General features: G+C 51.9%; 1 protein-coding gene and 1 pseudogene across 1 annotated transcript in view; one reads left to right on the top strand and one right to left on the bottom strand.

Annotated features, from left to right (window-relative positions):
* Positions 1–459: 459 nt before the first annotated feature.
* On the bottom strand, positions 460–24428 carry LOC118625551 (annotated as a pseudogene).
* Positions 3907–27138, top strand: part of GLI2 (GLI family zinc finger 2) — a 242209-nt gene continuing 218977 nt past the window's right edge. Inside the window, exon 1 of the mRNA XM_036254585.1 lies at positions 3907–3972. The gene's annotated coding sequence lies outside the window, so the exon portion shown is untranslated. The remainder of the gene's footprint in view (positions 3973–27138) is intronic.

Genomic DNA, 27138 nt, shown 5'->3' with positions numbered 1-27138 from the left:
ATAGGTATGAATGAATGAATTCATTACTCAGGGTTTTGGTCCTTGTGCACTGGACTCTCTCCCAGCTGTCCTTTAGGGTACCCCTGAAAGGGAAAAGGGTTTCAACTGGTTGCTTCTGTGGAGAGGAATCCTGACATCTCCCAACCGCACGCACCCCCTGTGCACACCTCCACACTGCGTTACCCCACAGCGCTGGCTGGAGCGGGTAAAGATTTGGTCTACAAATTAGAAATACTTATTGGTCTTTGGCCTGTCTAGCATCTTCTCTTTGAGCACTTGTCCCCCATTAGTGTCCCCTCATGTGCCATTGTTATATTTCTTACTCCTCCTATATAAACTTGTTCTTTGGGAAAAATCTAATAAATGTTTTCATAGCAGTATCCCTTAGAAAGTTTTCACGTTAACCGTCCCGAGGGTACATGCACCATGAATACAGACCTTCCGTCAAAGGAAACCAGGCTATTCAGCGTACTGACCCGAGAGCCCGTGGGGTGCATGCTGAGGTGGAGGGGCAGTGAGACGGGCCTGCAAGAGCCCTCAAAAGTAACACCACGTCAATCCACTTGGACTGCCCCTTGCTGTTCCGACACCCTCACTGCCTCTCTTCTTCGGCCTGTCTGACTGGCTGTTGAGTCTGCCACCAGCTCCTCTCAGCCACAGCCTCTCCTCACTCAGGCCATCATGTCGTATCCTAAAATTGTGGCCGCATCTGTGCATCTCTTGAAGAGAGTGTGGACTCCTGGAGGGTGGGGCTGGGTCTCCCACTACCTTCTAGTGCTGTGTGCTTGCTCCTGGGCTTTGTGGCCAAGCCCCCAAAGCCACCTGCTGGCTGCCTGTGGTCTTCCTGTGTGTCCAGTCTGTGTGGCAGACCGTGTCTCCGCAGCACCATCTCTGCCCAGGATGCTCCTCAGAAGCAGAGTCTATCTCCCTCCCCTTCAAACCTAGAACCTCAGGTCTCAGTGAACAGAATGCAGCCGAGTGATGCTGTGTGACTTGAGGGTTTCCTAAAAGGCAACAGGGCTCTGGTTATTTCCCATCAGGCTCACCCTTGGCACCCGTTACCCCAGGCCCCCAGGCGTGAGGAAGTCCGAACTAGTCTAAGTAGAGAGACCACACGGAGAGGCCCCCAGGCAGCGGCCAGCAGGACCACCAGGCAGGCGAGTGAACGCATTTTCAGAGCTTGAGGGAACATGAAGCCCGTGAGGAAGAGGGTCCCACAAGTCTCCCTCACTGCAATGTCACATCACTTGGCACAGCGCCTGGCACACAGAAAGCTGCTGATGGAATGGACTGGGACTTGCCCGAGTTCATATATTTAGTACTGGACTTGGGAACAGGAACTGGTGCCCCGAGCTCAGGTGGAGGCTGTCCCTGCTGTCCCAGACTGCCTCTGCTCCAGGCCTTCTGTTGCTCCAGTGCCCAAAGCTCTGACCATCTAGAGATTCAGGCGTCTGCAGCCTCTCCTCAAACTGGAAACATTCCGTCTTCATCTCCACAGCCACCGTCTCGCCAAAATAAGCCAGGAACGGCGATGGGAGTGCCCGGATTCCTGCAGCAGTGCAGCTGGTCTGGGGAGCAAAACAGAGAGAAGGAAATATCCCAAAATGTTGATTTGTTTAAACTTCGCAAACTTAACAACACAAGGAAACCAACAGAGACAAGCTTGTAATGAAGTAATCAGCCGGCGCTGCTAATATCCCTGTGACATGAAATGATTCTCCACATTTCCTGGGGTGGATATGAACAGGGTCATTAAACTATGGCCAAGGAGGGAGGGAGCGTTTACTTTTTCTGTCTCCTTAGAGTCTGTGTTCTGAAAGCTCAGCAGGAATTCAAACAAATAACATGGAGGAATGGTGAATCTGATCAGATTTAAAGAAAAAGCCCCTTTCAAATTTCACTTCCCTTTAATACATACACTGGCTTCTGGAAGTTTTGCTTTTTAAAACCTTGCAGGTTCCCCACTCCCATCTGGAGAGCCTATTTGAGAAAAACAAAATTAGCATCAAATTGCTCTAATATTGTTCTGCATATATTTTTTCTCTAGGTCAAGAAGAAATTGTTGTTTCTCTCATATAAATGAAGGGAAGGAGAGGGAAGGAAGGAGGGTAAGAGGACATGGGAGCTACATCTCTAGAAAGAAAACAGTTCAGTTCCCAATGTGTACCTTAGATTTTCTTTTAAAGTAAAAATAAGAATCTGCTGACTTTTCACACGCCTGTTCTGGTTTTAAAGGATGAGCTATAGGTTATGTGTTTTCTTTACTGACGTGGTGCTTACTAAATACTTTTGTACTGTGGAAAAAAAAGTGAAAAATAAAGTTAGGGGAGGGTCAATGGTGCACGGAGGGACCTACTGACAAAAAGGAATTACCTCAGTGAAATGGGCCTGTGCAGGTCACACTCCCACAGGGAGGGCAGACTGGATCTCTGAGCCTAGGGTTCCCCTTCTTTCCAGACAAGACCCACCAGTCGGAAGAGGGGCGGAGAGAGAGATGCTCCCACCACCTGAACTCGATGAATCTGGCTGAACTAATGGTACAGCCCACGGAAACTCCTGGGAAAGGTCGGCGCCAGTGCTCCAGCTTTGGACAACTTCTGGGTACCAGAGAACCTATCTCACAAATGTTCGTGGGTTAAATAAAATAAAGGAAATAAAGCATGTCACCTAGCACATAGTAGGGTGCTCCACCAATGTTAGGAAGAAAAATAAAAAATCCTCCCAGTGGTGAGGACCCTCACTTCTGGGGAGGTTGGCGGTCCCTGGGGGCGTGGGGGACACGGTGGCCGGCTGCCCTCCCGCTTCTCCAAGCCCGGAACCAGCTGGGCGCTGTGGTGCAGCCCGAGGGCCCAGGGCTAGTCGCCTAGTTTGCCTAACAACTTCTTTCACACACCCCCATACACATTTTACCCCCAAAATTCAGTGAAGTTTTTTCTTCCTTCTTCCTCTGTTGTTGGATTCTGATTACTTCCATCTGGCTGCGGCTCCAGTGGAGTCTCTAAAAACAAAACAAAACAAAACAAAAACCCTCCCTACAAAGCACACATGCACTAACCCTAGAAGGCTGTCTCGCTTCTCGCCAACCTGCGCTCAAATGGCTACTTGCGCCAGCCGCGGCGGGGGGCGCAGGAAGGACCCCCGGCACCTGCCCGAGCTGCAGGCTGGAGAGGCTCCGCGCAGAGCCAGGGACCCCCTCCCCTTCCCTCCGTCCCCGGTTCCCGCCCCGGCGCCCGAGGAAGCGGGCGCACTGGGAGCAGCGACCCGGGCATCTCCCGGCGGAGGGGAAGAGGGAGGTGGGGAGGCGGGTGATTTCAGAGATTGAAAACAGAGCAGTCCCTGCGCCTCAGCTCCGGAGCTCATCTGACTTGAGTTAGCGACCCCCCACCCACCCCGGCGCCTAAAAAGAAGTGTTGGAGACTGGCGCGTTCTTTCGTTCTCTGCTCGAACTTTCCTTGTAGGTGTGCTTTCTCTCCACTGGGCTAGGGAGGAGCGTCCTCGGCCGCCTCCTCCCCTCCGGGTCCCCGGGGTCCCCCCGGCTGGGTGCACGCGGCGCGGGCGGGTGAGCGGCGCCCGGTGTGCTGCCGCCGTGCGCGCGGGGGCGCTGCGCCGTCCGGGCGGCGCCGGATTGCGGGAGTGCCGGAGCTCGCCAGCCGAGGCAGCACGGCTCCGTGGACTTTTTTCAAACTCCCATCAATGAGACTTCGAGAAGGAGCGGGAGGCGGCGGCGGCGGCCGCTGAGGCAGGCGAGGAAGGGCCGGGGTAGCTGGAGGAAGTAGCGCAGGCCGTGCGGCACGCCGAAGCCTCGGGAGCCTCCCGCCCGCCTCTCGGTGCCCTCTCCTGCCTGTCCCGCCCCGCCCCGCCCGGGCTGAGCCCCTGCACACGGCAGCCGGCGGCGGGTCGCCACGCCAGCCAAGTTGGGATGGGGGCTAGCAGCCACTGCCTGGCTCCCAAGAGGCCACCTGCGTACTAGAGGTAAACTTTTGTCTCCATCGATAAAGTTGCATTGGCCTTCTTTTGCTTGCTTTTCGTTGAGCAGTGCCCCCTTCCCCGGCCGAACCCGGGCCGGCTGAGATGCTGTGCCGTCTCGGAGGGTGACTCGGAGCGGGGATCGGACACCGGCTTTAGGGGGACCGGGGGTGGTGGGGCGGACCTTCTCCGGGATTTGGCCAAGGCGGGTGGGGACGTAACGGGGGAGTTCGGGGGCTAGGAACTCGTGGCCGGGCTAGCGCGGGGGCTGTGTGTGTGTGTGTGTGTGTGCGCGTGTGTGCGCGCATCCCCCTTCCTACCTGGGGGTAAGAGCCTCTTTTCTCCGGGTGCACAGAGGGCCCGCCCTCGCCCTTTCTCCACCGCGCCCGAGCCCGGGGCTGTTTTAGCGGGAGGGGTGTGTGTGTGGGTGGGGGGGGGCAGGGGGGTTGGCAAAAGACACTGAGATGCTGCGAAACTCCGGGAGGTGGGCAGTGGGAGTGTGCCTGAGGGGACTGTGCTGTGTAGAGGGGCTGCAGCCACCCACTTGTGAACTTCTAACTGCACTTCTCCGTGCGACACGTCCCGGAGCCCTGCCTTTCTTTCTTCCTCGCTCCTTCCTCCCCCTCCTCAGGCCTTGTCGCCCCCTCCCCCTCGGTCAGGCTCCCCTCTCCGGTCTCCCTCCTCGATTTCCCCCTCCTCCTCCTCCTCCTCTTCCTCCTCCTCCTGCCCTCCACCCCGAGATCCGCTTGACTTCCCGAAGGGATCCGCGCGTAATCCCTCGCCGGGTCCTCGGGTCCCCCCACCCTCACTTTCATCCCCGCCCCCATTTGTTTCCCCCCGCACCCCACCCTCCGGGCCAATCTCTCAACAAGTATATTTGCTGAGGAATTTGAAAAATCCACTACTGCAACTTGATCTGTGTGTGATGGATGGGGAGAGGCGCGGAGAGAGTTGGGCGCCAATCCTATTAAGGGTTTAGGGAGGGGAGCGGTTTCCCTGAATGGGGGCGGGGGTGTGGGGAGGGGAGGAGGAAGGAGCATGTGGTGTGTGTGTGTGTGTGTGTGTGTGTGTGTGTGTGTGAGTGTGAGCGCTCCCGCCGCGTCGGGGAGCTGGAAGTCCACCCAACTCAGCGCCTTTTCAGCTGGGCAGGAATTGCTGTCATTTCCTAGGAAACCCGACTTCTACAGAGACAGTAGCTGGGGATGGAGCCGCGCGCTTCACCCTGGTGACCCGCGGCTTAGGCGCCGGCGGGCCTTTGGTCCCGCTAGGGTCCTTCCCCCGTCCCTCTCTCTTTTGTATGATTTTTATGTGGCTCTCAGAGTTGATCGAGGCTGGAACAGTAGACCTTTCCGTAGCATCTGGTGCCGACCGTGGGGGTCTTATTCGCTCCTCTGCTCTCCGGCCCCGGCAGCGCGCTCGGTGCACCGCCTCCCGCGCGGGCTTTGCAGCCTGGTGGCCGCGGCCAAGTCCTGGGCCCCCCTCCCGCCGCCCCCGCGGGCTGTGTGAAGGTTTAATCCCGACAGCTTCAGATAAAGGGAGCAGTTGTAAAACGCTCATATGCTGTTTGCAGACGAGGCTCTGGGGGATGTTGGAGAATTTGAAAGTAAACGTTTCCCTCGCAAGCGGCATAAAATAGTGTTTAAACAAATATTGTATTGGCATGCTCAGGGGGCTCGGTGCCAAAAAGTAAAGTAAATAAACTGTGAAATCCAAAATATACAGCGGCGGAAAGCAGGGGAATAGGCGGTTCGTCACCAGTCCCCTGATGAGGTCTGTTTGTGCCACCTCACCTCCAAAGCCCCTCCCTCCCCACTTTCTTACCTTGGCTGCTGGCCTGGGAGCTCCCTTCCCTCGCCCGCGACCGCACAGCCGCCTGGGCCCGGGAGCGGCCTTGCCTGGGTCCGTCTGGAGGAAATCATTGTGTGGCTGCCTAGGCTGGTCTCCCAGGGGAGGGGAACACACCTTGGCTAAGGCTGGCTGCTTGGAGGTTTGATGCCCTCTGGGCTCTCCCAGCTTCTGGTCTGCCCTGGGGCAGTACTTATGGACTGTGGGATCTAGAACTGGCAGCTGCACCTTCTCTAGGGCCTCTCCTGCCTGGGCCTCTTCCCTCCCTTGCTCCTCTTCATCTTTCTTGCTTTCGTTTTCTTAGACTTGCAGCTTCTCCCTCCTACTGGGGAAGGTTACAGGAAATTGTGGAGATGTTCTATCCCAGATTTAAATTCCACTCCAACCCACATAGGGAAAGTTGTCACTTGTCTGAGTGTTTCCAAGTTGGTTATCCTTAGGATCGTTTTGTATTTCTCCTCTGCTTTGAGAAGCAGGCCACTTTTTGTGGGGTAATGTAGTGGTTCTGGGGGTGTTTACTTGCAGGAAGCTCCATTCCAGGTGGGGAGCCGGGGCCCAGGACACAGCCTGCAGGTGACCGGGCCCTGCCTGGTCCGGATCTGAGGGAGACCATGGTCAGAGCGGTCTGTTTGCCGTCAGCAGGTGAGCATGAGGGAGAGAAGCTCCCAGCCAGGGCCGGGCTCACTGAGGAACAAGGTGGGACTGGGGAAGCCGTTTTTATCTTCAGTGGGAATTGTTCCGGGAGAGACTCCGACGAGCCTCCCAGGCCACTGGCAAACTCACACTGACCCTGGTCCTGGCCTTGAAGTGTGTGTGTGTGTGTGTGTGTGTGTGTGTGTGGAGGTAGGCTAGACCCTTCGGCAGGGCACCCTAGAATGGAGTGCCACTCCACTTTCTCAGGGATGCTCCAGCCCACCTGTGGGAGAGCCCTGACGGAGGAGGTCCTTTGATTTGCCTGGTCAGAGGAAGGGACCACAGGGCCACCCGTCAGCGGCTCACTGCCTGGCTTCAGGGGGCTTGGGAGCTGTGTGCTGTAGCTGGCTTGTTTGCACTGTGGACTGAAAAATACACAAATACTTCAGGCTTTTTGTACTCCCACAAGTGTCCTGTACACAGTGTAGCCCCTAGGGCTGGATTAGCAAACCAGGGGATTCAGCAGGCAGGCAGACAGAATTGGATATTTGCCCAATAAACACCCTTCATCCATGGGGTCTTGCAGGGTGGGGGTTAGGGTGGGGGAGGTGGACTTCACCTCACAGATGCCAGCAATTCCCTTTAAACGGGACCTGGAGGTTGTCATGTGCACTTTGAAAGCCTGTGTGACCCCCTGCACACGTGGCTGGCTTGTTAAAGGTCAAAGCCCGAGTCCTACATCTGTGTGTATTCTTGAGGTAGGGCAGCTTGTCTTTTCCTGGAGGAAATGTGTGTTCAACAGGGCTTTCTTTCACGGAGTGATGCTCATTGTGACGCTGGCCCGAGGGAGGTGGCGCAAACCAGCCTTGCTTCTTTAGGTGGAGGGGTGGTTTCTACCTGTGCCAGAGCCTGTTTCCTGGTACCCAAAGGCCTCCAGGCAGGTGGACCAGGTGGACCTCGGGTGGACAGCTGCAGCTGTTCCCGTTGGGCCAGGGCCCTTTGAAAAAGAACTGCAGGGAAGCAGTTCCCCTTTCTTTCCAGCAAGTGTCAGGCGCATGGACAAATGAAACACTGAAGAATGCCGAGGAGAGAAACTGCATCCTCAGATTCCAGAGAGTGCAGAGAGGTGGGCTAGGTGATTGTCCCAGCAAGCTGAGTCCCCGCAGCTTCAAAGACCTGGGAGAAAGGCTGCTCTGGGGCTTGTCCTCACTGGACATTGGTGCTTGGCAGTGCCCTTTGGTAAACAGCAACAGCTTCGTGGTTTTCAAATAAATGCAGGACTCCAGATTCAATATGACTCATTTTCTCTGAAATTCATTTGCGTGTTTGCTGTAGAATATAAAGGACTTAAGAAAACAGATCATCGATCATTGTTTTTAGATCCTGAGGGTGACGAGAACATCCTTACCCTTCAAAACTATGTTCAAAGCCGTGGGAAAGTACGCCAATGATAACTGCTTACTTTCTGTGCAGTTAGTATCTTATTTTCCCCAGTTCTTTCAACAAAAGTATCCTCAGTAATCCTGTGTGTGTTCTGATTCGAGTTTCTTTTATACAAATGCGGGAAAATAACTCATTTAAGATGTGACCAGAGAGTACATATTACACTGTCCTTGTGATTTTGGTTTAAGTTGAATAAGTTAATGTGGTTTTGTGTGTGCATGTGTGTTGTTAAAAAAAAAAAAACAAAAAAAAAAACCACGTTGCTGGGAAGAGTGTCTTAACTGAGTGCCCGGTTTCATTCATTAGCATAAGAAAAAAGCTGTAGTGCTTTTTACTGTTGTCTTGAATGAAGGTTTCAGCAAAGGAAAGGGAAGCCAAAAAGGGTGATGGTCCATTGAGACTCCTCATGGCCTCAGCTGGTCATCTGCTGAAATCTGTGATCAGATATCACTTTTATCTTGCTTTTCCATGCTCTGGCCTTTTTCACACATTCACTTTTGTCAGGGTTTATTGATTATGTTTTCTTCTCTGCAAATCTCTGGAAAATTTAATGAACCCAAAACAGCAGTGAAATAAAGGGGACTTTTTATTCATTAGCAGGGGATTGATTTCCCCCCTTCGGGAAGGCCCCTGGCCTCCCAGAGTGAGTTGCAGGGGGGTGGGGTGGCCCTGCAGCAGGCAGAGGCTGGGCCTCCCCAGGCTGGGGCCTCACTGCTGACCAGGACTGGCTCAGCCCAGGGACTCCCTCTCAACTGAATATTACAGCTTCCCCAGGACGGCTGTTCCCAGCCAGACTGAGTCTGCCATGCTGCAGACCCCAGGATCCTGGCTTGGTGAGCTGGGTGTGTGTTTGTGTAGATGGGATTTTTGTGTTCTCCAACCCTACAGATCATTCGAGTGCCTGGCCTTCCCTGGGATACAGTTAAGTATCTCTCTTCCTCCAGCCCTAGCTCTCAAACCTGTAATTAAGCAAAGCCCCTGGTGTGATTATGCTTTGCTGACTCGGCTGGGTTTGGAGCTGCTTCCCTCTGTGAAACAGGGTGAACTCTTGATCTTTCCAGAGGCTTCCTGGGCAGCCTGTGGTGCAGTTCTACTGTACATCTGTCTGTCTGTCTGCGCTGCTCCTTCATCTCCCTTCTCTGTCCTCTGTGATTTCTGTGATTCCTTCCTTTCTCCTTCCTTCCTTCCTTCCTTCCTTCCTTCCTTCCTTCCTTCCTTCCTTCCTTCCTTCCTCCTCTCTCTCCCTTCTCTCTCTCTTTCTTTCTCTTCCTTCTCTCCTCCCTCCCTCCCTCCTTCCCTTCTCTCCTTCCTCCCCCCCCCCACTTTCTTCACTCCCCCACCCTGGCTTGTTCTCTTCCCCCTGTCTTTTCTTCCTTCTATTCCTCTCCTCTCTTCCTTTCCTCTGTCTCCTCTCTCCTTTCGTGTCTTGTAATTTCTCTCCTCTCCACCCCCCCTTGTTTCTCTTTCCGTCTTTTTTTCCTTCTGTCTGCTCCTCGCTCCTGTCCCTTTCCTTTCTCTCTCCTCTGTCTCCTTCCTGCGGTTCCCTGCGGTCACCTCCCGCGGAGGACTGGCCCTGGAGGCCCGGAGGGGGCGGGTGCCCAGCCCTTGGGGACCGTGGGGACCGTGCCCGCGTCCTGGAGGCGGTCGGTGCCCAGAGTGCCCGCGTGCCGGCCTGCTGCGTTCCTCCCACCTGCCCGCCGGCCTGGTCTGTGGAGTCCGAACAATGGCCACATTGTCCCGGCCGCCCACCGTCTCCTCTGGCGAGTGGGAACAGGCTGGACCCGGCTCGTGGCGAGTCGGGAGAAAGCCAGCGGGCCAGATCCGAAGCGGCCCGCGCCGCCTGCTTTGTTGCCAGGAGAGACCCGCGCACAGTCTCGGGGTCCCTGCTGGGAGCGTCCCTAAAGCCTGCGCCCGCTTGGGAAAGGCGCGATTCCCAAAGGTGCCCCATGGTGGACTGCGGCTGACTCCCCTCCCCCTCCGATGGGCTCGCCCTCCCTCACCCCGAGACGGGGTTTGAGTTTAGTTTACAGTTAGCAGAGTGATGCGAGGCTTTCGCCAGAGCCAGGAGAGAGAGGGGCCACGTTACCAAATTTTCCGGTGGTGTCAAAAACTTTCTGTAACCCATCCGGGAGACTGACTGTCAGGAAGGCCTCTTTTTGTCTTGTTCGTCTCCACCCCAAAGGCAAAAAAGGAAAGGTGGTCTCTCAAAATAGTACACGCACCCCCTCCCCTCCCCATTGCGCTCGACCTGTAGCGATTGGAGACCTCTTAGTGCTCAGCAAGACGGATCTCTGAATGCTTAGGATGTTAAAAGAGCATCCGTCCGGGTCCAAGCAGATGCTTAGCAATGCTTTGTACCCTGGACAATGCAATAAGTCAGCTCGACTTCTGAGCCACATTTATAAGGAACTGTAAGGGCCGCTCAAGTACACTTGTGCTAAGTTGAATTGATTGAAATTTAATGGCGGTTAGTGGTGATGAATGGTAATGAATTTCCAGAGTATCTTTGGCATACTTGACATTAATAACTGGAGAGTGTGTTTGCACGCTCACGGAGAGCCTGCCACACACGGGAGGCGTAGCATTATTCATCTTCCCAGATGCCAGTCCTTGGCCTGCTTCCTCTTCTCAAACCCTTTTCCTTCTCACCATAATTCAGTTATTTGGATGATTTAAAAAAAAAAAAAAGAAAAAGAAAGAAAGGGAAAAATCTTTCTCTATTGAGCACATACATCATGTCAACATAATTTTGAGCTCATGATTTTTTCAATTCCTGCATAAATCAGCTTCTAATATACAGAATGTGATGAATTTGTTTTAGCTGCCATCATGAATTAATGTTATGCAAATAGAAGCTTTGCAGGTGAAATGATTTACTTAATAATTTCAACTTCTAATATTTAAACTCATTCATTATGTTGGGAGTTAAAAAAAAAAAAAGAAGTCCATATTTTTAAGCCTGAGATAGGGAGATTAGTATGCAAGTATTTGCAATGTAGGCAGACTCTGATGGCCAGAAAACAGCTCCTAATATGTTGAGTCTGTCTGTGAGAATCTTCAGCTCACCAAGCAGTGGCTGAGAAGCAGCAGGCAGAAACCTTGCCGAGGTGCACCTGGTGGAGATCACAGGTGCATTTAAATGGTTCTGACCTGCCCACCAAGGCACCATATCCCATGGGACTGAACTAGCCGCTTTGGGAGTGAAGGAAGGCTTGGAGGATGAGGATGACTGAGCGGGGACAAGGTGAAGGGCTCTGACGCCCCGTCTTCATCTTTGGCATTTGCTAGTTAAGGCCATCCTAGAGCCAGTCATGAGTACTTGCCTATGAGGGTGCAATGTTATAGAAAGTTGGGCAGGTTCCCCTGATCCCCATACCCCACCATAACTACTAGGAAGACTTTCTTATATGTATCAGCCTTTCAGGCTGTTTCTCTCTGGAGAAAGTTGTGGAAGAAGTAAGAGTGATGGCTGGACGCACTGTGAGGAGTAGCCTGTGTGTAGCCCTTGGGGTTACCCTCAGGGAGAGTGACTTCTCACTCCGGCCTGGTTGACCCTGCAAGTCGCTGTACCTCTCTGTGGAAGGAGGGGCTGACACAGTGATCTCTTAGTTTCTCCAGCTTGGGAATCCTGGGGGCCAGCACCCCCTGCTCTTTGCAGCCCTCTCGGGGAATCAAGGTGGAAAGAAAGACCAGAGTCTGGAGGAAGGGTGGGGTCTCGTCATTTTCTCTGCTTCTGAGGACAGTGGGAGAGGCCGCTGAAGGAATATGTCTCACGTTCTGCCAGTCACCCTCCTTAGCTAGCTGCAGGGCTGCGGCGCCGGCCGACATGGTCACAGGGTGGGCCCGGATGGGGGGGACTTGAGGACACTGGAGGGGGCAGGGAACGCGCTCGGCCTGTGATGGCCTTTCCAGACTTTCCCGAAGGCTGCAGACAAGTTGAAGGGAAGCGCTGACACATAAATATGTCTTGGATCTCTGAAGATAACGGTAGCGTTTTGACTTTACTTCTCCAAAAATTGAGGTCATTGCAGTCTGATGACAGGTTGAAGGCACATCACTCAGACAGCTCTGCCGACAGCGGTAGCTTGTACGAGGTGATACATTGCGTGTCCAGGCAGTGACAGCGTATTTAGGGGATCGAGGTGAGGGGACTTCTCTGGTGTTAAGGGCCAAGGGTGTGCGCCGTGCCTGTTTCTGTTTCTGTCGGGAAGGAAGGCCCGACTCAGCAGTTCTGCAGCCGGCAGCCTGAGGTACGCTGATGGGCTGGAACAGGGCGCAAGGGCTCGACGGGAGCCAGGTTCTTCATCTGCAGGTGTGGTACACAGCACAGTATGTTAGGTTACTCTTCCTGCTAAGTGTGAATGTGGGCTGTGTGACATGTTTATTTATGCTGAAATATATCAGTAAGACTTTTTTTTTTAATCCTCACCTGAGGATATTTTCTTCCATTTATCTTCAGACAGGGAGGGAGGGGGAGAGAGAGAGAGAGAAGCAAACATTGATGTGAGAGAGACACATCGATTGGTTGCCTCCTGCATGACCCGACTAGAGCCAGGGACTGAGATACGTGCCCTTGACCGGAATCGAACTTGCAACTTTGGTCCACGGGCCAATGCTCTAACCACTGAGCAACCGGCCAAGGCATATATCAGTAAGACTTCTAACTACTATGAGTTAGATTTTTTTTCTTCTACGAGGCACTTTTACAAAAAAAGAGAAAGAGAGTAAGAGAAACGAAGTCAGAACTGGGAAAGCTGAGAATGGGACTCACGCATCTCTGAGTTGATGGGGCCTCCTGGTTGGCATCAGTTGGAAAACTCACTACGAATGCAGATTCTCAGGCTTCAGCCAAACCCTCCTGAAAGAGAATTCCTGCAGAGCGGGGCCCTGAGGTCTGCAGTTTATCAAGGATTTTTTGGATGGGGTGATGGGGATAAGTGTTTTCTTCCTGGGATGTCCCTCGGTTCCTTTGTGATTTTTGCATCTACAAAGGGGATGCAGCTGGATGGACAGCTCAGGCCTCTGCAGCTGGATGGACAGCTCAGGAGGGGCCTTGGCAACTACTGCAGGGTGGAGGGGGGGCACCCAGACTGGCTGCACCCTCTCATGGGACAGTGGCCCAGAGCGGCAGGTGGCCTGGCAGTCACTGGTTTCGCTGTGAGAGAGCCTCAGGCCCAGAGAAACCAGAGATGGTGAGCTTATGAAGTTGCACCTAGTTTGTGTCCTGAGGCCTGCCTGAGGGCCCCACAATGGCTTTTTTCCCCTGTGGAAGAAACTGCGTGTGCTGATGTCATTCTGGCTGTTTCATTGCATCATGGCTTAAGTGGCCAGAAGTTGGACCCTCTTTGGGTCCAGTTTGATTTCGCAGTTGGACCCACACTGAGGTTGGACTCCAGGGCCTACCTGTGGTGCCTTTAGGGCTCCCTACGGAGGGGAGGAAGGGAATCGGCGGGAGGGAGCGAACGTTTGGAGTGTTTCTCGTTTTTGTTACTATAGATAATGCTGGAGTAGACACTTGTGTGTGTAAATGTTTACCTGAAATTCTGGTAATTTCCTTGGACTAGATTCCTAAGAGTGGAATAACTTGGCTAAAGTGTTTGTACAGCTGCTTTGCGGCCCTGGTCCGGCCTTCATAGACTTCCATGAGTTGTCTTCCAGCTTTTGAGGAGAGATTGGAGACGCTAGCTAGCGGGTTCAGAACAGTGAGGTACAGGCTGGTGTAAAGCAGTTATTGAGTACCTTCTGCATGCCCAGAGCATGCAGGCCGCTTGCAGAATACGGCCTCATTTTGCTGGTGGGTGACCTAGTCTCAGGCACTGGGCAGTCTCCATGTGTGCCTAGAAGTGGGGGACAGAGCCCTGAGCAGAGCTAGACCTTCTGACACTCAACCCAGGACCCTGTCCTGCACTTGGCATCCGAGTGCTGCCTGATCGCCCTAGACAAGGACTACAGAACTGGTTCTCTGCTGTGGCTGTTGGTTCCCCTGGGGACACTTGGCACTGTCTGGAGACTTCCTTGGTTGTCACAACTGTGGGGCTGCTGTTCAACGTCCTGCAGTGCACAGGGCAGCCCCCACCCCAAGGAGTGATCCCGCCTCAAGTGTTACTGACACTGACTGAGAAAGGTCCAGCAATGGTGCCCCCTGCCCCCGACGCCGCAGACGCTGTGGTGTCTGTCTCATACATGCTGGCGATCTTAATCCTTCTTTCCTGTGCCTGGAATTTGAAACAGTGTGGCAGTGGCCATCAAGAGGAATTCCTCGTGCAATCCATCAGTCAATCAGCTAGCACAACTGCAACATCTGCTCCGTGCCGGGCACTTCCTCAGCTCCCGGCCCAGGTGCGCACCTTGCTAACTTAGTGAGCAGCCGAAGCCTCCGAAATCCCCGCAGGTTTCTCAGATACGCACCTTCCTGTGCTACCCTTCGTGCCTGGCACGGACAGTCATGAATTGGCCAGCATGACCTCAGAAGGCAGCCACCGAGGAATGTCGGCCAGGAGCAGGAATCGTCTGTTTTCCTGGCCCAGGCCCATACGTTTCCCACTTCACAGTGATTCCTGGCAGCTGCCATCAGGGACTGCACCATCCTGGGTCAGAGCAGTGAGGAGCCGGAGTCTGGGCCTCAGGCAGTGGCTCATTTATTTAACCAGACAGTTGTGTCTGAGTAGCGGAGGGCCTCCCAGGACCAGAACTGGATCTCCAGAAGCAGGACGTGGCCTGCAGAGGAGCAAGGAAGGAAGGGCGGCCCAGGCAAGGAACATGGGCAAATGATGGACGAGGGGGGCATTTCTGGAACTTCCCGGAGAGCAGTTTACTTGGAAGGTGAAGTGGGAGGAAGTCCAGCAGTCACCGAGGGCCCGTATGAGAGCCTGGGATCCCCTGAAGGGGAGGCTTGGTGAATCCCAAGGATGGCTCTGCCACCAACTGTCTCTGTGTGGTTTATGTTCAGATCATGGGATAGACACACGCAGCAGACCAGTTCTTTCTGGGGCTAGAAAATTGGGATCCTGGTGTACAGCTGAGTGATCATTCTCTCCCCCTGGGATTGGGGCTGACTCAGCTCTCAGGTTTTTTCTACCAGGCAGGCTAGGCAACGCTGGAAAGGAGGGAATTCCCTGCAAACAGGCACACGCCTCTTCTGGTCCTGCTAACCCTTGTAGGTGAGGGGTACGCTGTCTGCCTCCCACCTGTTGCCAGCCTGCTCCCTGAAGATACCTCCTCTCAGGGTCACCTCCTGGGCCTGTTCAAGGGGATGGCTGGTGGAAAATGGCGGAGAAGATCTGCCTGATTCTCGGAAAACTCTCCGTACTGTGATCTTCAGAAACACCTTCAGTGACTTAGGGTAGTAGTAGTCATTTATCCATCCACCCAACATCCATCTATTCATTTATCCATCCATCCATCCATCTATCCATCCACCCAACATCCATCTATTCATTTATCCATCCATCCATCCATCCACCCACCCATCATCCATCTATTCATCCATCCATCCATCCACCCAACATCCATCTATTCATGTATCCATCCATCCATCCATCTATCCATCCACCCAACATCCATCTATTCATTTATCCATCCATCCATCTATCCATCCACCCAACATCCATCTATCCATCCATCCATCCATCCATCCATCCACCCAACATCCATCTATTCATCCATCCATCCATCCATCCATCCACCCAACATCCATGTATTCATCCATCCATCCATCCACCCAACATCCATCTATTCATTTATCCATCCATCCATCCATCCACCCACCCATCATCCATCTATTCATCCATCCATCCATCCACCCAACATCCATCTATTCATCCATCCATCCACCCAACATCCATCTATTCATCCATCCATCCACCCAACATCCATCTATTCATCCATCCATCCATCCATCACCCAATATCCATCTATTCATCCATCCATCCACCCAACATCCATCTATTCGTCCATCCATCCATCCCTCCACCCAACATCCATCCATTCATTCATCCATCCATCCACCACCCACACTCCATCATCCATCCATCCATCCACCCATCATCCATCTATTCATCTATCCATCCATCCACCCAATATCCATCTATTCATCCATCCATCCATCCATCCATCCATTCATCCATCCATCTATTCATCCATCCATCCATCCATCCACCCAACATCCATCTATTCATCCATCCATCCATCCACCCAACATCCATCTATTCATGTATCCATCCATCTATCCATCTATCCATCCACCCACCCAACATCCATCTATTCATCCATCTATTCATCTATCCATCCACCCACCCAACATCCATCTATTCATCCATCTATTCATCTATCCATCCACCCACCCAACATCCATCTATTCATCCATCCATCCATCCATCCACCCACCCAACATCCATCTATTCATCCATCCATCCATCCACCCAACATCCATCCATCCATCCATCCATCCACCCAACATCCATCTATTCATCCATCCATCCATCCATCCATCTACCCAACATCCATCTATTCATCCATCCATCCACCCAACATCCATCTATTCATCCATCCATCCATCCACCCAACATCCATCTATTCATCCATCCATCAATCCATCCACCCAACATCCATCTATCCATCCATCCATCCATCCATCCAACATCCATCTATTCATCCATCCATCCATCCATCCATCCAAAATCCATCCATCCATCCCCCCATCCAACCTCCATTCACTGATGACAGGGACTGCAAAGGCCTTTGCTGTCGGTCTTTGGCATACACTTCCTCTCCTGTCCATGAGGCCAGTAACTCAAGTCACCTCCTTCACGGAGTCTTTCCTGCCTCTGACTGAGGTCCCACTTCTCCCTGGTCTTTCCCCGCTTATAACAGTCCTACCGTCTTACCTTGGTCTGTTCATTTAAGCTGAGTAAATATTGGTTGATAAATGAATCTTGGGAAATTTTTCATTGGGGAAAATGTCATTTGTTTCCATTGACACCCTTCTAAAGAAATGAGTCAGCCAAGCAGTCTCCAGATTGGCCTTCTCGATTGGAGAGAGCAACATCACTTGTTTATGAAAGGCTTAGTTGTAATATACCAAAGTTGTGTCATTATTTAATCTAAGCATGTGTGGCAGTTTATATGTATGCATTACTGTACACAATAGTCCTGTGTGCAGTGTTTTTATACCCGCTTTGAGGGGTGTTTAGGTGAGAGGCATGATGTTTTGGTGGAAAGAGCATTGGAAATGTGGCGAGGTGACCAGGATCTAGCCTGACTGCCTGCAAGTTAATGAGACGAGGGCAGGCCCCTGTCCCGCCCTGAGCCTGTCCTGGTACATTCCTGCCTGTCACATGGGGCAGTTGGAATACATCACTGCTAGCAGTCTCTAAGCCATGGCACTCTGCCTGGGATCACAGTTTCTGTACTTCGGTGATTAGAGGGTTGCATTTGGGGTTTTTGGACTCATGGTGGTCACTTCGTGGATTGACTTGAGTAAGGAGGCAGGCCTTGGCCCCATGTCTCAGCAGCATGTTGTAGCACCCCTGGGATACCACGCCCCGGGATGGCGACACACCAGTGTGGCAGGAATTATTTTCATTTTGCAGATGCTACAGCTTCCTGGTTCTGTTGGAGGGCCCAGGTCCCCAGACTAGGAAAGTCGGGTCACAGCCCCCCCCTCCGTGGTTGTTTCCCATCAGCAGGTGGCTCCTCCAGGCCCTCTGGCAGGGGGGCAGGGCTCAGCCTTTCTCAGTGAAGAGCCCCTTCCCGGAGGCCGGCTCTGGCTGCCAGACAGTCGGGGCCCTGGCCTGCCTCCTCCATCCTGCTCCAAGGGGAGGTCGGCCCACACTTTGTCCCTCCTGTGGCCCCCAGCTCTGAGGCAGGATGGGGAGCATCTCCCCGGGTCTGTTCTTTCCCAGGCTCGCCCCAGCCTTGGCACGCTCAAGCCCCCCATGTCCCCGTGAGCCAGGTGTTTGGCGCCCTGGCCAGTGCTCCTGCAGGAGCTGTCCAGGTGGCGTGGCCCCTGGGAAGGAACGGGCACGCCACTCTTAGTGTGGAGGCCTGCCGGAGCTAGGGACTCAGGCAGGAGCCGGAGACAGACTGCACATCCCTCCGTGCACCTCCGTGTTCTCATCGGTAAAGTGAAGGTCAGTGTGGATCCTTCTCCTAGGGCTATAGGGAGGATAAAAGGGTTGGTACATGTCAAGTCCCGGGCACACAGTCAGCACTCAGTACGTCCTGATCATGGTATTCATACGGCAGCCACAGTGGGCACCATGGCAGGCGCATCACACTAGCCACTCATTGAGACCGGTCCACCCAACCCTAGTTCTCACTCAGCGCGTGCTCCTGGTGAAGCCACAGCCGCCGCCCTGCTGGGCCTTCGGAGCACAGTTTCTGCTGAAAGGCTTGTTGGCAGGGCAGTGCCACGGCCCTGGACGCGTGCGTGCCGCGGCCTCTGGAAGGGCCCGATGCGGTCGCATCTCAGGCCAACAGAGCACCTGTGGTGCCTTGGTTTCCGCTGCCAGAGGCTGCCCTGGGCCTGAGGGGGATGCCACAGTGCCACCTCTCCGCTGCATGCTCCGGAGGGCCTTTCCCCAGTGTGATTCTCGGAAGCCAGGGCGGTGGCCCTTGGACTCACCCAAGGCTGTTCAGAGAGGAGACACGGCTTCATGAAGCTGTGGTCACATGGCTCCCACAGGACCAGCCCCTGGCCGCTCCGTGGGCCTTCTGCTGGGCAGGACTGCGGCGTGAGAAGCCCCCGCCCCAAAGGTCCTGCGCCCGCACTTAGGGATGGTCGGAACCCAGATATTACAGTAACAGGTCTGTCCTCCTGGGTTTAAAGAATCCGTTTTGTTATTTTTAGTGCACTTAATTCCAGTCTTCATCTTTCTATTACTATTTCCCCTTCTCCCCATATTTTACAGATTTGGGATTGGATGGTTTATAGTTTGCTTCCTGTAATTTCACTTACTACTCTTTGGTAAGCATTTGCTTTAGGTTCTGTTGAAATGTGTCTTTTCATTCCTCTCTTTTGGACAAAGTTTTTTTTCACTATCATAAGTAGTTTTTCTAAAAACATGCTTGTATCTAAATGTTCTAAGATGATTGGTATACGCAACTGTCTCTTTAAAGCAAAAACAGATCATTTGTTAAATAATTACGAAAAGAGATTTTAAAAGAGGAAAGTAAAAGCTGGCCTCAGGCCCACCTTCCTGCGTTCTCGGTGGGACCCTCAGCGTCCGGGGGGAGGGCCTTCCAGACCTTCCCGTCTGTTTGCCCGTGTTTCCCACACTCGGGGACCCCATCACGCGCTGTTTTGTGACCCACTTTTCCACTCAGCCGCCACGTTCATGTGCGTCCCAAGATGTGTCTTTGACCGTCACCGATCCCATTCTGTGGAGACATTTAGAGGAAGATGTCACGGTCAAAGGTGAGGTCTTGTTTATGACTCTTTGCTCGTATTTCTAGGCAAGTGGTTAAAAAATGAAAATGCCCCCATAGAGGGCAGCCCATGAAGCCAGCTGTTTTTTCCTGATACAAACCTAATATGGATAAAAACATTTAGAAATGTATAATGTGGAGTGAGAAGGGCCCCCAAATCCTACTGCCTGGAGACAGCCACTGGCAAAGGGGCAGGCGTGTGGCCCAGCACTCCCGGCGGACAGACCGTGCTTAGCACCTGTTTCTGCACAGGTGGGTGGGCTGCGGGCCGAGGTCGGCGCCTGCCTCTGCTGGGCTGGCTTCGCGCACCTGTCGGCGCTCTCCACCATGTCCCTGGAGATCCACCTTGCTCATTTTGTTTTCACTTAATTTATGTTTTTAATGTTGAAAGTATTACAGATGCCCCTCTTTTCCCCCCATTGACCCCCTCTTTCCCACTCCGCCCCTCCCACCCCCACCCCTCCGAGGTTTGTCAGTCTGTTCCCTACTTCCGTGTGTCTGGATCTCTTTCGGTCGACAGCTTATTTTGTTCATTTTGTTCCACAAATAAGTGAGATCATGTGATACTTGTCTTTCTCTGTCTGGCTTATTTCATTCAGCATAATACTCTCCAGATCCCTCCACGTCGTCTCAAAGGGTAAGAGATCTTTCTTTTAAATTTTATGTACACTTATTTGTTTATTGACTAGTAACAGCTTTACATGGTGGATAATTTCCAAAGGCATAAAGGGTCATCTATAGGGTCTTTCGGCACTCTGTAGCCGAGCAGTTATACTTGTTTCTGTGTATATCTTTCCAGAAGGAAGTTCTCTGCAAGTAGCATGAACATGAATAGATAGTCTTTTCCCCCTTGTAGTCTGTGCTTTCTCGAATGAAGGCATAGCATACAACTTCTATTGTAACCTGCCTTGTTCCCCTCCATTCCGTGGTGCACATGAGGAGTGTCTCCATCCTTCATGTTAGGGAGGGCATCCCACTGTGTGGTCCTGTCTAGTCCTTACTGAGGGCCACTGGCCACTCTAAGCAGTCCTGCACTGAATAACCTTAGACTCTGTCATTTCACATGCGTGAGCATATAAATTCCTAGAAATGAAATTTCTGGGCACAAGGATGGGAGTTCTGTAGTTTGGATAGATACCGTCAAATCGTTTTTCGTAGAAGTTGACACACCCACCAGCAATTTATGAGAGTGCCTAGTTCCCTATATCCATGCCAGCAGCGTTATCAGACATTTTGATCTTTGCAAATCTGACAGTTGGGGGAAAATCTCAGTGACGTTTATTAAATGTAAAATTTGATAAGTTTTGACTTTTGTACCCAAACCGTCACCACAATTAAGATAGTGAATATATCCATCACCCCCAGAAGTTCCTCCTGCCTCCTGCTTTCTCTCACTCTAGATTAGTTTGCATTTTCTAAGTTAACTGGAACTGGACAGGGTATACTTGTTTTTGATATGGCATCTTTTACTCAGCACGACTATTGTGAAATTCATCCACGTGTACGTATAGCCCGTTTCTTTTCTTGTTGCTGATAGTGTTTCATCATATGGATGTATCGTAATTGGGTTATTCAGATGCCTGTTGATGGATATTAGGGTTGTTTCCAGTTTTTGGCTGTTACAAACAAGGGTGTTGTGTACATTTGTGTACAAGTCATTGTATGAGCATCGGTGTTCTTTCCTCTTGGGTCAACCTGAGGAGTAGAACGTCTGGCTTACATGGTAGGTGTATCTGGGTCAAGAGGTTGGTATGATTGCCTTTTTAAGAAACCGAAAGATTGCCCTGGCCAGTGCGGCTCAGTGGGTTGAGCGTTGTCTTGTGCACTGAAAGGTCACCAGTTCGATTTCTTGTCAGGGCACATGCCCAGGTTGTGGGTTCAATCCCTGGTTGGGGTGCGTGCAGAAGGCAGCTGATCGATGTTATGGATGTTTCTCTCCCTCTCTCCCTCTCCTTTCCTCTCTCTCTCTATATATAAAGAAAGAAACTGCAAAATTGTTTAACAAAGAGGATTGTACCATTTTATATTCCCACTAGCAGGATATGAGAGTTCCAGTTTCACCACACCCTTGCCAACACTTGGAATGGTCAATCTTTTGAATTCTACCTATTTTGTAAGTATGTAGTGGCACCCCACTGCAGTTCTAACTTGCATTTTCTAGTGCACGATGTTCTTCTGGTGTGCTTTATTGATTGCCATCTGCATATCTGTTTTGGTGAAGTGTCTGAGCAACTCTTGCTTTTTTCTATTTTTAATTTGATTGATTGTTGTTGTTTTTCTAATATTTGGTATTGAGAATTCTTGATATTTTCTGGATGCAAGACCTTTATCAGTTATAAGCTTTGCAAGTATTTTCTTCCAGTCTGGGGCATATCTTTTCATTCACTTAACAGTGCCTTTGTGAAATAAAATATTTTAATTTCACTAAACTCCATTTTATCAACTTTTTTTTTTTTTATATAGATCATGCTTTTGGTATCGTATCTAAGAAATCTTGGCCTGAACTGAGGTCACAAAGATTTTCTCCTATGTTTTCTTTTTAGAAGTATTTAGGTTTTAGGCTTTACGTTTTGGTCTATGATCCATATTGAGTTAATATATTAATACTGATATATAATACAAAGTATGGGTCAAAGTTATTTGTTTATTTGCCTCTAGCTATCTCATTGCTCCAGTACCATTTGTTACAGAGATTATTCTTTCTGCTTTTATACCTTTATAAAAACATTCTCTTTCCTATGCATATGTGGGCCTGTTTCTGGGACTTTCTGTTTTGCTCCTTTGATCTTTCTGTCTGTGTTGACACCAGCACCACACTTTCTTGGTTCCTGAGCTTTATAGTACGTCTTGAAATCAGGTAGTGTTAGTCGCCACCTTAGTTCTTTTTAAAGGTTGCTTTGGCTATTTTAGATCCTTTGCATTTTCATAGGATTTTATAATCAGCTTGAAAATTTCTTCAAAAACCCCAGTTTTTGATTAAGATTGCAATGAATATAGATAGTTTAAAGAGAATTGACATCTTAATAATATTGAGTACTATGACCCACATGAATTTAAATTCTCTTAGCAATATTTTATAGTTTTTAGTGCATAGGTACTATACATCTTTTTCAGATGTATTTGAGATATTTTATGATTTGAAACTGTTATAAGTGGTGTTTTAAAATTTTAATCTGCTAGCATTTAGGAGTATAATTGATTTTTGTGTCCTGTTTTGTAGATTTGATCAGATTTTGTATGTGGGTGTTAACATCATCTGAGAATAAAGACAGTTTTATTTCTATATTTTACAGTTTGGGTGTCTTTACTGATTTATTTTACCTTGTGTTACTGGCCGTAGACCCTCCGATACAGTGTTGACCTGTGGGTGAGAGCAGACGACACTCTTGCCTTGTTCTGGATGGAGGGTATGGTAACGCGGCGAATCCCAGCGACTGGCTTTCAAATGTTGATCCAATTCTTGCAGTTCTTATTTTATCTTTTTAGAAGCTCTGATGTTAGGATTGTTATATCCTCTCCATGAACTCCCTCTTTTGTTATCATGAATTAATCTTTGTTCTGGTTACTTTTAACATTTTTCATTGTTGTTATTAATCCTCACTCGAGGACATTTTTTCCATTGATTTTTTTTTAGGTAAAGAAGGGAGGGAAAGCGAGAGAAACATTGATGTGAGACACATTGATTGATTGCTTCCTGCACATCCCCAACTGGGGTGGGGGATCAAACCTGCCAGCCTGGTGTGTGCCCTTCGCTGGGAATCAAACCTGCGACCCTTCTGTCTGAGGGCCAACAGATCACTGAGCCAAACCAGCCAGGGCTTTTAACATTTTCTTTACATTTGTAGTTTTCATAAAATTTAGAACATTTTTAGCCTTTTTTTTTCAATTTTCATTAAGTTATTTTTGTTATAGATGTTCTCCCCTCCCCCCCATAATTTCTTAAATATTTCTTCTTTCCACCCTCCTCCATTTCTCCTTTGGGAGGGTCCCTGATTTTTATATAGACTATTTTCTATTGTTATTTCTTCAAGTTCTGAATCTTTTCTCTACAGTGTCTAATCTGCCATTAATCCTATCCAGTATGTTTTACATTTCCAGAAGTTTGGGTCTTTTTATATCTTCTGTGTCTCTACCTAATTTTTGAACATATGGAATATAATCATAATAACTGCTTTAAGGCTCTTGTCTGCAAGTTCCAACCTCAATGTCAGCTCTGGCTCAGTTTTTATTACAGTAATTGATTCTTTTCCTCATATTGGGTTGTATTTTCCTGCCCCCCCCCCCACTGCCTTTTTATGCATGCCTGATAATCTTTGATGGATGCTAGATACTGTAAATTTTATCTTGTTAGGTATCAACTATTTACTTTTCTATGAATATTCTATTTATTTATTTTTTTGGGGGGGTACCAAATGACTTTATTTGAAGGAATGGCACAAATGAAAAGATGTAGGTGGATGATTTGGCACAAGTTACAGGAAAGGTGAAGGTGGCTCCAACATGCTCGTCCTGCTTTGGTGACCAGGGAGTCACCCCCCGGCTGAGGGACCAGCCTGAGGCCTCGCTCTCGTCACTGTCTCCCAGGGCGTGCCTGTCAAAGAGATGCTCTGCCAGGCCCGTCTCAGGGCCCCAGCCTGCGCAAGTGGGTTACGAGGTCCCCCAGTTCTTCGATGGATTTCACCTGCTCATTCAGGTAGTGAGTTTCAAGGAAGTCACACAGTGAGGGTCATTTTTGTCAGTGGCCAGTTTGTGCAAATTCAGTAGTGATGAGTCACTTTTTCCCAAGCGCAGTGCACAAGGTCACATTCAGCCCCTTCTCCCAGTCGTCGGGTCTGCTTTCTGATATCCTGGCGGGAGACTCGGCCACCTCGCCGGTTCTGCAGCTTCATCAGTTTCTCAGCATGTTCCCTCTTCACGAGACGGTGAAGGAAATAACTGGCCAAGTTCTTCAAAGCCACATCATCGTGGTCCAAGTAGTAAGACAGGGACAGGTGGACGTAGGGAGTGTAGAGCTCCAGGTCCATCTGGCCGTGGATGGCGGCCTCTGCGTCCTGATGGTAGTTCTGGCGCCTGCGAGGTGGCCACACCTGCGAGGTGGCCGCGGTGGACGTCATGGTGGGTGGCTCAGGAGGGGCGGCTGTGTGGCGCTGGAGTGGGGTCTTGGGGGTGTCTGAGGCGCTGTGAGGAGGTGGCCGAAGGCTGGATCAGGTGGCGGGGGGGATGGGTTGAGAGCCGGGTTCTGTCCAAGCACTGTTAAAGCAGGAAACCACGGCGACTCTCTGCGAAGACCGTCTGAATATTCTTTTTAAAATATAATACTTGCCCTGGCTGGTTTGGCTCAGTGGTTGGAGCATTGGCCTGCGGACCAGAGAGTCCCAGGTTTGGTTCCCGCTAGGGGCATATACCAAATATATATATATATATATTTTTTTTTTTTTAGTTGATTTTTAGAGAGAGAGGAAGGGAGAGGGAGAGAGAGAAAAACACTGATCAGTGAGCAATCTGTTGCCTCCTGCATGCTCCCCAGCGGGCACTGAGTCTACAGCCCAGGCACGTGCCCTGACCCGGAATCAAACCGTCATCCCGCGGTTTGGTACACAGGATGATGCCCAACCAGCTGAGCCGCACTGGCCAGGGCCCTGCAAGTATTCTTGACCCTTCTCTGGGACATGGTTGATTTAATTAACCTGGGAAGGTTTAATCTTGCTGTTAGGGTTAGTTAGATGGGGCTGAGCTCAGGTCTAATTATTCCTTGCTATTGAGGGGAAATCCTTGAGTTGTCCACCCAGAGCCAACTTCTGAGGTTCTCTATTCTGGCTGGTGTGAAGGGGCACTGGCCCTGTGTGCCCCGGGCACTGTTCTCTCAGCCGGTCAGCTGGTCCTTTCCCTGGCCCGGGGGAGCTGCGTAAGCCACCTGCAGCTCTCCGAGGCTGCCCCGTCTGGCCGTCCCTCTGGCACTCGGTCCTGTGCACTCCGCTGCCCTGGTCTCCCAGCTCCAGCTCCATCCCCTCAGACCAAGGGATCCAGCCTGGGCCGTCCTGGGCTCACCATCCCCGTTTCTGTCTCCCAGGGACCACTGTCTGTTTGTTGCCTGATGTCCAGTGTCTTGAAACCACTGCTTCAAATGTCTGGTCTGGCTATTTGGTGGTTTCAGGTGGGAGCCCGCCCCTATTACCCCATCCTGGCTGTAAGCTGTAAGCTGTGTTTTTATTTTTCTCCCTCGAGGGACTGCCCGCGTTTTAAATGGTGCAGAGATTCCTCCGTGCAGGTTGTCCTCACCCTAACCGTGCTTCTGACCTGACAGGAAAGTCTGGCTTGTCGGGGGGCCAGGCAAGGGCTGGTGTGCCTCACCAGTCGCTCGGTGGGTCCCCCTCGTGGGGCGCTGGCCTCAGGACCTCTGTGTGGGCCGGAGGTTGGGTTGCACTCCCGGCACCACCCACGACCAGCAGCCTGCCGGGCGCTGTGCACAGTGAGCGTGGGAGCCCGTCCGGCAGAAACCCCGGAGCGCTGGGGCTTGCCAGCAGAGGCCCTCGCTCAAGATGTTGTCAAGGGAGAGGGGAAAGCGGAAGTGGGCCGGGCCTGGTGTGAATCATTCTGGCTGGGAGGCCTGGCGGCGGGGCCCTGCGCTTTGTCTCGCCCTGCCCGTGATGGAGTGCTGATTCCTAGGCCCAGATGTTTGGCCTGGGCCTCTGGCTGCCCGCGCGCTCCGGATGGGAAGCCAGGCCCCGGCCCGGCCCAGACCCGGGCTCCCTTTGACGTCCGCGCTCTGCTGAGGCAGTGGAAATACTGCTGGGCCTGCGGCCTTGGGAAGAGTGGGTGGGGAGGCCGTGAATCATGCTGCAGGCTGGGAAGCGGCCTCTGTTCTCCGTCTCCTGGGGAGAGGGCCGTGGGCAGGCCCTGGGCAGCCACTGTCCAAAGGCCGGGCCCGGTGCCCTGGAGCCAGAAGCCCAAAGGAGAGGTCGAGTCAGAGCCACTGGGCCTAGAATCTGGCCCCCCAGACCTCTCATAAGGAAGACAACACCTTTCGCTGTACACAAGTGACAGTGGCTTGTGTAAGGACACAGCCCATCTAAGCCTGGGGCATCGCTGACCTCCCCCCTCCTCTGGAGAAAGCGGAAGAAAGGGGTACAGCTCCTGAGGCCTGGGCCCATCCCAGGCCTGATCTCTCGTGATCCTCCCTGTCCCTGCCCTGTGAGGTTCCCTTTGTTCCTAGAGGTGACAGCAAGTGCAGTGGCAGAACTGGACAGTCAGCCTGCGCACCTGGAGGGAGGGAGCTGATGGAGCCCTTGGACGAGGGAGGGGGTCAGGCCTCAGGGATGCCCCTCATGGGCCCTGTGGCTCTGCCCATCACGGTCCTGTTGGCCCCCCTTGGCTCTCCTCCCTGCTTGGAGCCCAGGCAGCTTTGGGACAGCAGGAGACACACGCGCTGTGCAGCGTTGAGCAGGGCCTTTGCCTCTCTGGACCTTTGTTGCTGCCTCTCTCAGGGGAAGAGGGTGTGCGGGCTGCCTAGGGGGCACACCAACTCTAAGAGCTTCTGGAGGCCCCCTTTTGCCCTGGAGTTTGGGCTCCTTGGGGTACCAGAGTGGGACCTTGGGGTGGGCTCTGAGGAGGGTCTGGGGCCCCCCGAGGTCATCCCCGAGAGTTTGGGAGGATGCCTAGGAGTCTGAACCTTCCAGGAATCAGAGGGGCAAGGCTTCCAAGAGAGCAAGGTGAGGACCCTTCCCGGGGCCTGCGGGGGCCTTGGGAGGGGTCAGAACGTTCGGGGGACTTGTCCTCTTCCCACTAGTGAGGCCTGTCTGCAGCCCGTTCTGGGAGGTGACTCAT

Source organism: Molossus molossus, unplaced genomic scaffold (genome assembly GCF_014108415.1).
Source record: "Molossus molossus isolate mMolMol1 unplaced genomic scaffold, mMolMol1.p scaffold_m16_p_11, whole genome shotgun sequence".
Classification (NCBI taxonomy): domain Eukaryota; kingdom Metazoa; phylum Chordata; class Mammalia; order Chiroptera; family Molossidae; genus Molossus; species Molossus molossus.
Note: the sequence above shows the minus strand (reverse complement) of the source record. Positions and strands in the feature narration are given on the sequence as shown.